Source organism: Nipponia nippon, unplaced genomic scaffold (assembly GCF_047370975.1).
Source record: "Nipponia nippon isolate SJK-2023a ecotype South Korea unplaced genomic scaffold, ASM4737097v1 scaffold_4, whole genome shotgun sequence".
NCBI classification, from domain to species: Eukaryota; Metazoa; Chordata; class Aves; order Pelecaniformes; family Threskiornithidae; genus Nipponia; species Nipponia nippon.
Window position 1 is genome coordinate 113901410 of NW_028262358.1, and position 9573 is coordinate 113910982.

The 9573-nt window shown below is 36.9% G+C and overlaps 1 long non-coding RNA gene across 1 annotated transcript; it reads right to left on the reverse strand.

The window, feature by feature from the left end:
- Positions 1 to 588: 588 nt before the first annotated feature.
- LOC148053474 (uncharacterized) lies at positions 589 to 6748 on the reverse strand. Its single transcript, XR_015708355.1, has 3 exons — positions 6669 to 6748; positions 1563 to 1758; positions 589 to 664 (listed from the first exon to the last, which is right to left on the reverse strand). It is a non-coding gene; the product is annotated as an uncharacterized LOC148053474 (long non-coding RNA).
- Positions 6749 to 9573: the final 2825 nt, after the last annotated feature.

The window sequence follows — 9573 nt, forward strand, 5'->3', positions numbered from 1 at the left end:
AGTTAAATATTTAAGTAGCTTAGTGTTTATGGTGATTGTTTAGAAAAACAGCATTTAAAATCTTCTCTCCTGTTCTCTAAATGACTATGTGACTATCAAGCAAACCACATACTTTTAAGGTTAAATAAATAATGACAATTTTAAAAAAATATGGTCAGCAAAGTGTAATGAGTTAACTAGCTTCATGTAAATTCTAACTAATGAACACCTTCTATGGTCTATCGAAAGTGTTTCTACTTTACAGAAAATATTTCTACTTTAGTGGTTAAATAACTGTTGAGTTTAGGGGGAAAAATATACTAAACAGATATGAATAAGTTTTTTATAAAAAATAAAAAAGCTGCTTAATGGTTTTTAATTCCATTTACATTTTTTTCTCCTTATATCAGGATGTGGTAAACTCCAGAAGAATTAGAAATTATGAAAGAATTTTGATTTTAGAAGATTTATACAAAAAGGTATTTCTATCAAAATCAACATGTTTGGAAAGAAAATATTAAACTTAATTTTATCAAACTAATTTCATTGGAAAAATAAAATTCAGGAACATACAGATGTTTCAAATGAACATACTTAATTTTTCTGTCATTTTGATCTATAATTCCACTTTGCTTTCAATTTTTTACTCTTCTTCCACTTTGTCTTGCTAGTTTTTTCCATTTTACTGAAAAAAAAAAAAAGAAAATATCAAAATGGAAATGCAAAAGGACATATTTTCTTTTTTTAAAAAAAAAAAAAGAAAAATTATGTCTTTTTCAAAAATATTACTGCTCATTGAAATGGAAACTCTCAATTTTTGCTATATGCACAGTTAATTTTCAAATTTCAGTACCAACCATGACATAATAAAGAAATGAAATACTTTTTTTCTTTCTCTTTTGGATATATATTTTGCAAGTATATGCCTCTTTTCATAGTGTTCTAAATGCCATGAAGATAATTTCCCTATTCAGAAATAAAAGCAAACATTTTGGTTTTCTTTGAGAGTTCCAAAAGTGGGAGCAAGAGAATCTTTTTTTCCTCACTTTCTCTCCATTGGATTGTAGCAAAATATAGGGATGTAAAATTATTCATATAGTGGTAACAACAGGCATAGCATTTTTAAGAATTAAACCCAATTTGGAGGGACATAACAACGGAGCACATAATTAGTAACTGTTGTGTAGGCACAGAAAGGAAAATTTATACAATATTAATGAAAATGGTTATTCTACTCTTAGAAATAAGTATTATACTCCACAGTCATTATTGGCAAGATTGCTTTAAGCAGCAGGTTTTCTTATTCATTTCTGCCTTTCATGGTCTATAGACAGTAGAAACTAGGGACCATTCTGTTTGGTCAAGGGAATTAATGCAATGTATTTTCCAGGTCACGAAGGCAGCAATAAATCCACCATGAGGTGAGGAAGCACACCAAAGTCATTCTTGAAGGAAATGGCTTCCTAACAGAGCTATAGCTAAACACAGCTGGAGGTCTTTTATGAAAGGATTGCATTTTTTTACATTAAAAAAATGAACATTATCCCTAATTTTTCTTAAAAGCTAAATGTGAGCATCCTCACCAAGTTCTGGCCTTAGCCAAATCTAATTTTCCTCAGGATCCCAGGTAAGGTGAGGTGTACTAAGAAAACATGCTTTCACTTTGAATTTTAAAGGATTTCCTTTTCCTTTTAGGTGTGTGAAGCAGCTGACTGTGCTCTTGTATCCTGCTCCATCGACATGGTCTTCTGCAAGCAGATGCTCACAAATCCATGCCATCTGAAATGACCAGACAGAGGACACAGGTTTGATGCAAAGTCACAGCATCTGCGGCATTAAGTTACAGATAAGAAACCTTCAGCAGGACTTGACAGTTCAAGCTGTACCACCACCCACCAGTGCAGCTCTGAGCCAGCTCCTGCCTGCCCAGGAGGGAGCACAGGCACACCCAGCTTTTATTATCACACATCCATTATAATCATTTAGTTCAGGAAGTCTGAAATTGTTCTCGTCTCCTAAGAAAAAATAACAAAACACTGGTTCTTCAGAAAGAATATCAGCACTATAGTTTGAAGTTTGTGGATGAGAACAATCTAACATCAGCTGCAGTCTACATCAGCTTTTGCTCTAAATCACTTGAGCAGAGAACTTCAAGTAAAATCTCTATTATAATTAGAAGAAACTATAATCATCATAAATTGCTAAAATACCAATGTTGTGGTAAACAAAGCTGAAAATATCAGTGAGATAATTATTTTAAAAAATAAATAAAACATGTTCTGTCATGCTTGACAATTTTAATTGCGGGATGTTTTTTATATGCAGAGGTTGCAGACTGTTAGAGGTAATCAAACTAATGATTTGTCCTTGCCACTTAGCAAGGTTTATTTTGTGTTAGTGAAAATATACAGGAAGCACAGCAGGCATACTACTGGCATCTATATCAGAATACAGATGATATTGATATCCTTCCTATACAGAAGGATGAGAGCACTGTGGAAATTTTTATTTTATCATCATTTCCCTATTCAAATGGTACTCAGAAACTGAAGACAGAGATATTTGCCCCTGTCTTATTTACCAGTGATTTTGAATTCCTCTTGTGGTTGCATATGCTTTTCATATGTGAGTGGAAGATACAGGAAAAAGGAGAATTAATGCTACATCTCATGTGACCAGCACAGGGCTTCGAGAGGAATGTGCAGAAAATCCCGGGTATTAATTAGTTTCATCTCATTCAAACTTGGAAGTCCCTAAAGGAGTCATCTTAAAGGCTAAACTAAGTATGCTTCAAGTCTGACTTATTTGTTTTATAACTTGGAACAAAAGACAAGATTATTTTGGCTGGCCTCTTTCTTCCTATATTTTTCCTGATCTGATATAGATTGTTTTTTCCTACTCTTCTAAAGCAGCTGTATGCTATCTTAAACTGAACACATTATTCAAAAGCACTAACCACTCCTGTCACTTTAATGTTGGAAAAAGACTTTTCCTTGGCTATACAATTATTCAGCTCAAAGTAACCGAAATGAAAATGGAGGTTACTGTTCCTTCATATAATGATATATTCACTATTCTTATTTTTCTCTTACAATCTTAATTTCAGTAAGCACAGTCTTGCAATTTAAAACACCCTTCTCTCAACTCTATGAGTGGCTGATTTGAAGGCTTCTCTTTGTTTCTTTAAAAGAAGAGCTGTGACTTTGAATTTGACTTCGAGATTTTACATCCTGCTGTAAATATATATATATATATTGTTAAAAAACTACCAATCCCCTTTCTTCCCCAATTGCTGCTTGTTTTTCAGGGGGAAAAAAAAGAAAAGAGACGTGATGTCTCTGGCCTGCTAATGCTTACAGATCCAGGGTCAAGGAAAGATGCTATATTCAGTGCAGCTTACATTTTGCCTCTTCTTCAGAGCAATAGGAAAATCTTTGTTCGGTCACCAGTAGGTACCGTGTCTGCTGAAATGTTTCCATGGAGACAGGACATAGCTGAGCGCAGCAGCCAGCGGCTGAGATGCGTGTCACAGCCCTTCCATGGGTTCCGTGTTTACTTGTGCGGCTGATGGAGCGCACAATGAAGGCATCTCCTTTCTTTAGGAGTCTCATTTTGCTAGAAATTAAATGCTGATTTCCTAAAGAAACTCTGTAAACTACACAAGGGGGAAACAAACAAACATATAAGCATTTCACTCACATTTCACAATATTCCAGTGGTGCTTGAGGAAACTTGAAAGCCCTGTATAGTTGAGATCCTGTTTTTTGAGTTTGGGCTTTATTTGCATTACAGATTTATTTATTTCTAGATCTAAAATGAAACAAATAGTGTCATCTCATACTAAAGATGACAGTAACTCATTCAGTCCTTTGCATTCAGAATCAAAATTATACTTTATGGAATGTCAGAACATCAGTGGCTTATGTAAGCACTTTTAATTGTGAATTAGTTTCTGAACCACAGAATCGTGTTTGAAACATATAATTATGATTGAGAAGTTTTGATTGTTTTATTTGAATTGAATTTTTCAGTATTTTTTTTTTTCATTTGAATGTACATGTTTGCTTCATCAAGGTTAATGAGCTGAGTGGAGGAAAAGCTAATAGAAATTTATTTTATTTCAAGATGCAGGTATGCAGTTTTCTGTTTGGTTGTAGTATCCAACCCATGCCTCATTCAACAACACTTGTTGGAAGAAGACACTCCTACGAGAAAGGCTTTGGCATTAAACTCTAGGATGTGCTTCACATACCACAAGTAGGTAAGAAAGAAGGTTTTCTATGAATGTGGGAGTGAAATCCTGAACTCATTAAAGTCATTGTTAAAACTGTATCTTGGCTTCTTTAAAGCAATTTTTAGCAGAGCCAGGAAATTATTAGTACTGCTATAAAAAACATTGATAAAACTTCATTTTAAATAGTTCAGACTTTTGTAGTCACCAACACTGAAATGAACTAAAACTGGAAACAAGATGCCAACAGAGTGCTAAAAGGATTTTGGAAATGTATTATGAGACACTGAATGAGTTTGATTTGTTTAGTTTGGTCAAGCAAAGATTAAGATGAGATATACTGATTCTTTATAAATAAAAACTTCTATAACTTTAAATAATTTCAAAACTACAAGCATTTGTAGGACTTAATTCTGCTTAAATCTTAGTAATATTAAATACCTACAGGTGTTCAGCTCCTTACCCAGCTCAACATGTGTTAAACCAACTATCAGGTATGAGGTCCAGCGGAATTTTTTCTCCTAATTAGGAAGAATTTCTGCAGAGGCAGAATTTCCTTTTTTCATAGGCAGGAGCATCGTCATCTTGGAATTTTTTTGACAAAGGTCCAAGAATCTGGTATGCAAATAATGCTGTCACTTCTTCCTGCTTTCTTCCTGTGGCACACCATAGTCTTTTGGTAGCATTTCTTGGCCCATGGCATTTGTAAATATGTGGGATAATGATGTTGTGTGGTCCCCCTGACATAGCTGTTATTTCTTTGTTAGCACAGAGGTTAGGGCCTGCATGCAGTGACTCAGGTAGCCTCTTACAGTGTCCTGTCCCTAAGCCATACTGGGTGGAGGATCAGTATGAATATGAAAAGAAAAGACACACGCACAGGAGCCTGTTGGGTCCCATTTAAATGAAAACATTCTCTCCCTTCAGAGCTGCTCATGCTGTGGGTCAAAGATGTTGTCTTTGCTGGAAGGTCTCTGGGAGAGGCAAGAGAATTGAATTCAGCCTGGTGCAAAAATAAGGCAACCCCAAGGCACTGACTTATCACAAATGATGCTTTCCCCTTTGTGGTCACACAAGACACCATGCTTGAGTTCAAGGGGGCTCCTGCAATGAAGCAGCCAAAAGCCCATGAGAAATTCCAGGTTTGATGCCTGCCTTAACATTTCCCAACCTTTTTTTCCCCCCAAAAAAATCAGTTTGCTGCAGTGGTACTTTCACTTGCTGTTGAAAACATGAAGATTTCTTACCTGTCATGTTCTCATCTCATGTAGTATTTGCAGTAAACTGTACTGTAGCTATTTAGGATTCAGTTGTAATGATCTTAAGACTGTTAACTCGTTTGCCACACCTCACCATTTTCCAGAAGTTTGAAAGGTTATGATTTATTAAACAAGTCTGTGTTAAATGAGTCGAACAGTCACTCTGCTGCAGAAAAGGCTCTTAAAATCTGAGCTAGCTCACTGCAGCCTGGCAGATATGTCTAATCCATGCTGCAGTCTCAGATGTATCCATGGCTCAATGTATCCTGATCTAACGAGTGTCATAGAATGATTTAATCTTTATCTTTGCAAGACAAAAGATTTGGGTCTATCAGACTTGAAGAGCCACTCAGTCTGACACGGAGATGAGGATGGACAAACAGATTACACAGAAATGATTTTGCCCCAAAATCTTATTCTGAGAGATATAAAGGTGCTATAACACATTAAATGAAGATGCATCTTGGTACAAAGTGGTTATAGCCCTGCTTACTTGTCTTCAGATTGGCAAACCTCGTGGGCACCAGTCAGTATTAGACATACAGGTGAGCAGAGGATGACATTCAGAACTCTATTTCTCTTCAGCTGAAGACAGAAAGAGGTAGGAGAATATCACAGCAAAGGTTATCTTCAATCACTTGAAAGAGAATGAGCCATCCTATTTTCAGAGCTCCTCTCTGAACAGTAAAAGAAACCAAAGAATTAATCACCAAGCAAAATTTTGTCTTTTGCTTCCCTTTAAGAGGTGATCAGGTGCAGAGAATGCTTGACCCTTAAGTCTGTTTGGTGTGGAGGACTGTGCCTTCACTGCTTGAATACAGGCATGGTTTCTGCTCAGCTTTGCAGTGGAATTTAACAACCATCTTGAGCTGAAAAATCACACAAGGCCTTTCAGGATCAAACTTATTAGGTATTCAGTATCCCAATACTCCATCTGCTGTTTCCTTGTTCCATATTCCATTAACAAATGCTAAGCTGCAGATTGTTTTTCACATAGTAATGAGCTGCATAAGTATGCAAACAAAACAAAAGTTATATATTTCTGTTAGAACAAGTGCCAAGAACACCTCCTGTTGCAACACTACTAATAACAGGATAGCAACAGTAGAATAAAGAGAGTAATTTGTAGTATTCCCAGGTCAGCTGCACACATGGTTTCTCCAAAAATAAGTAAGTGAGGCAATTTATTCTATACTTACAATGCACTAGATTCATGCTTGCTTTAATTGCAGTAGCCTCAGTGGATCTGTATCATGGAAGAATTTGGCCTTGCAGTTAGAAAGCTTCATACAGATGGTGGTAAAAAAAGGTGACCAGCATAAATAATGTCATTATCTCAATTAACTGGAATTGATTAATTCATCCATCCATTTCCCAAGTGATTATCTCCAATTAAAATAATTGCCTGGATAGCATTCCATTGCTAGATCCCTGGGTGAAACAGAGATCTTCTAAATTGCGTTTTACTCATATGCCAGCACAACCACTGCTACCTGGCAGTAGGGAAATGCATTACAATCTGCTACAGTTCAACATGAGGATAGAGGAAGCTTTGGAACGTCTCTAAGATACACAGACTCAGGTATTATAATTATTATTTGTATAAGCATAGGGTTACTGTGGAATGGGACTTGATTTGCTGCAGAATGCAAGGGGATGATGCCTGCTGTAAAGAGCTTACATTTCTAAGCAAGCATAGACACATATAAGGAGCACAAAGAAACCACGAGATAATATCAGTAGACATAGCCAGCCCTGGCAGCAGCAGCACAGTAGCCTCTCACTGTTGTATATTTTTGTAGGCATCACAGTAATGAACAGTTTTTCAACCACGTCTCTGAAGGTAGCTAGCTCTGTTGATGCTTACAGAGGTATCCTCCCAGCTGTGAAAGTGATAAAAAGTCTGATGACACCTGTCTGAAAATGTAAAGCATGGGCAGGGGAGCCTGACACCACAGACCTACCAGAGGCAAGAGTCCACTTTCTGCTTGTGACTAGGACATGATGGGTGTGACTGGGATGCCTTGAAAAGGCAGTTTCTGAAATCGCATGTGAAGTGTGAGAGAGATATAGAGTAGTCATTTAAAGAAAGGGATAACAAGCTCAAATGAGCTAGATATGAAGAGGATGCCTGTAGCCACAGTATAGCATCTGCTAAGTTCAGAGAAAAGGCTGTTCTAATAAAATGTGAGAGTATGCATAGATGTATACATAGATGGAGATGAAAAACTGTATCTAAGAGATGTTTTGTAGAGAAAATATGCAAAATTGAAGCATAGTTTGCATCTAAAAACATTAAATTCAGAGATGAATAAGATGCTCAAATAACTGGGCTGCATAATCACTCAGTACAGTAACTAGTACACTTTTAAGAAAACGAGGTAGGAGAAAGCTTGGAATAAGAAACAAATTTTTGTTGAATCCAAGCTCCTAGCTACATGATGAGAAAACGTCAAACACATTACAATTTTAATTTGAGCAGAAAGACAGTTATATGGTATTGAGAGACAACCATGAGTCGTTCATGTAAGTAATAGCAAATTATTTTTATTTACAAATGAGATGATAGTAACAGGATAAGGCATGGAGGAAAAAATCCCCATTGGCTAGAGTACAGGGGAACCCTGTAGAGAACTGGTAGAGGGATAAGAAGGGTTGTTTATGGAACATACTAATAAAAAGATAATGGAAATATACAGCGGGTGGGGAAGGGTTAGATTAATGGAAACCAGTGACAGGCAAATCAACCAGGTAGAAAGTGCCCAGTACATCACAGAAGATGAAGTTGAATTCTGGTTTAAGCACACACAATGTAGAATCTTTCTGGTTTCTTAAATGTAAGCATCTCATGAGAATTGTGCAAGGCTCCCATGTGGCCTTCAGCCACCCCTTCCACACTGTCTTCTAATTGTCACTCCAGGCAGCTTTTTCAGATACCTTGTTGTGCCTCAGAGGCACTAGGTGTCTATGTTTAGGTAACTGAATACTGTACTGCAGGTGGGATTCAGCTCACACTTAAACCTCCTAAAGGTTTCTATATGAAGGTGTCTACAAACATGTTGAGAGTTTGCACATTGCAGTCAATATAGCTGGTGGAGCTTGTGGAGCAATACATGTTCCCAGCTAAAGTACAGAGCAACTCAAGTTAAAGTGCCTAAATGCAGGTATCTAGTGTCATCTGAGACACCCTAGTGTATCTGGAACTCGCATGGTGTAAAACAACGAGATTGATGCCAAAACATAAAATGAAAATCACATGAAATGAAGGCAATGATCTACTTGAAGAAAAAAAAACCTTTTTCTTCTTTTCACTCCTCCCTTCCCTTCTTTGGAAAGATATTTTGTTTCAATATATTCTTACCTCCAGCTTAAACTGTGTCTTTTGAGACTCAACATACCCAGGGGCGCTACAAGCAGAAAGCATCATTTACAGACATCAGTTTACTACAGCAAGCAACTCCCCATATCTGGTGGCCTCTTGACAAGATTAAGAATTTTCATTAGTAGGACTGCTGCACAAAGGATCTTGAGAAAGGTTTCCATCCACAATGTTTATTTTTGGAGCCTGTAGGTAGTGGTTGAGTATGACTTCAAAGTTACCTTAGGGGATATACAAAGAGGTGGGGGGTGGAAGGAAAGGTCAGGCAGAAAGAGCAGTGGTGGGGTCCACAGACAAGCATTCTCTGAGCAAGGCGCTTCCATTGCAGCAGGTGAAGAAGCTGAAGATGACTACAATGATCATTTTTGTCATGCTTTTCACCTAGCAATATACAATTTCCACTTGACCTGTTCAAATCCCCTGTTAGTTGTTCCCATTTATAATGTTATTAATGCTGATTGGAGTATGCTTACTGAGGCACAGGCACTGCATGCTGGCTGGTTGCTAAGCTTTTGTGCATGTATATTATTGGGTAATATTCAATAATTATTTAATGAATACTATCTATTTTGTTATACACTAAGTTTTAGACTTTTTTAACAAACTAAAAGCTACAAGATGAGGTGGGCATGGAGAAGGAGTGATTCTTACATTGGTGTTAATTTCTTCTTATGAAAGCCTATGGGAGCAAAAGTGCAAAGCAGTGAGAAATATGTGCATGAGAA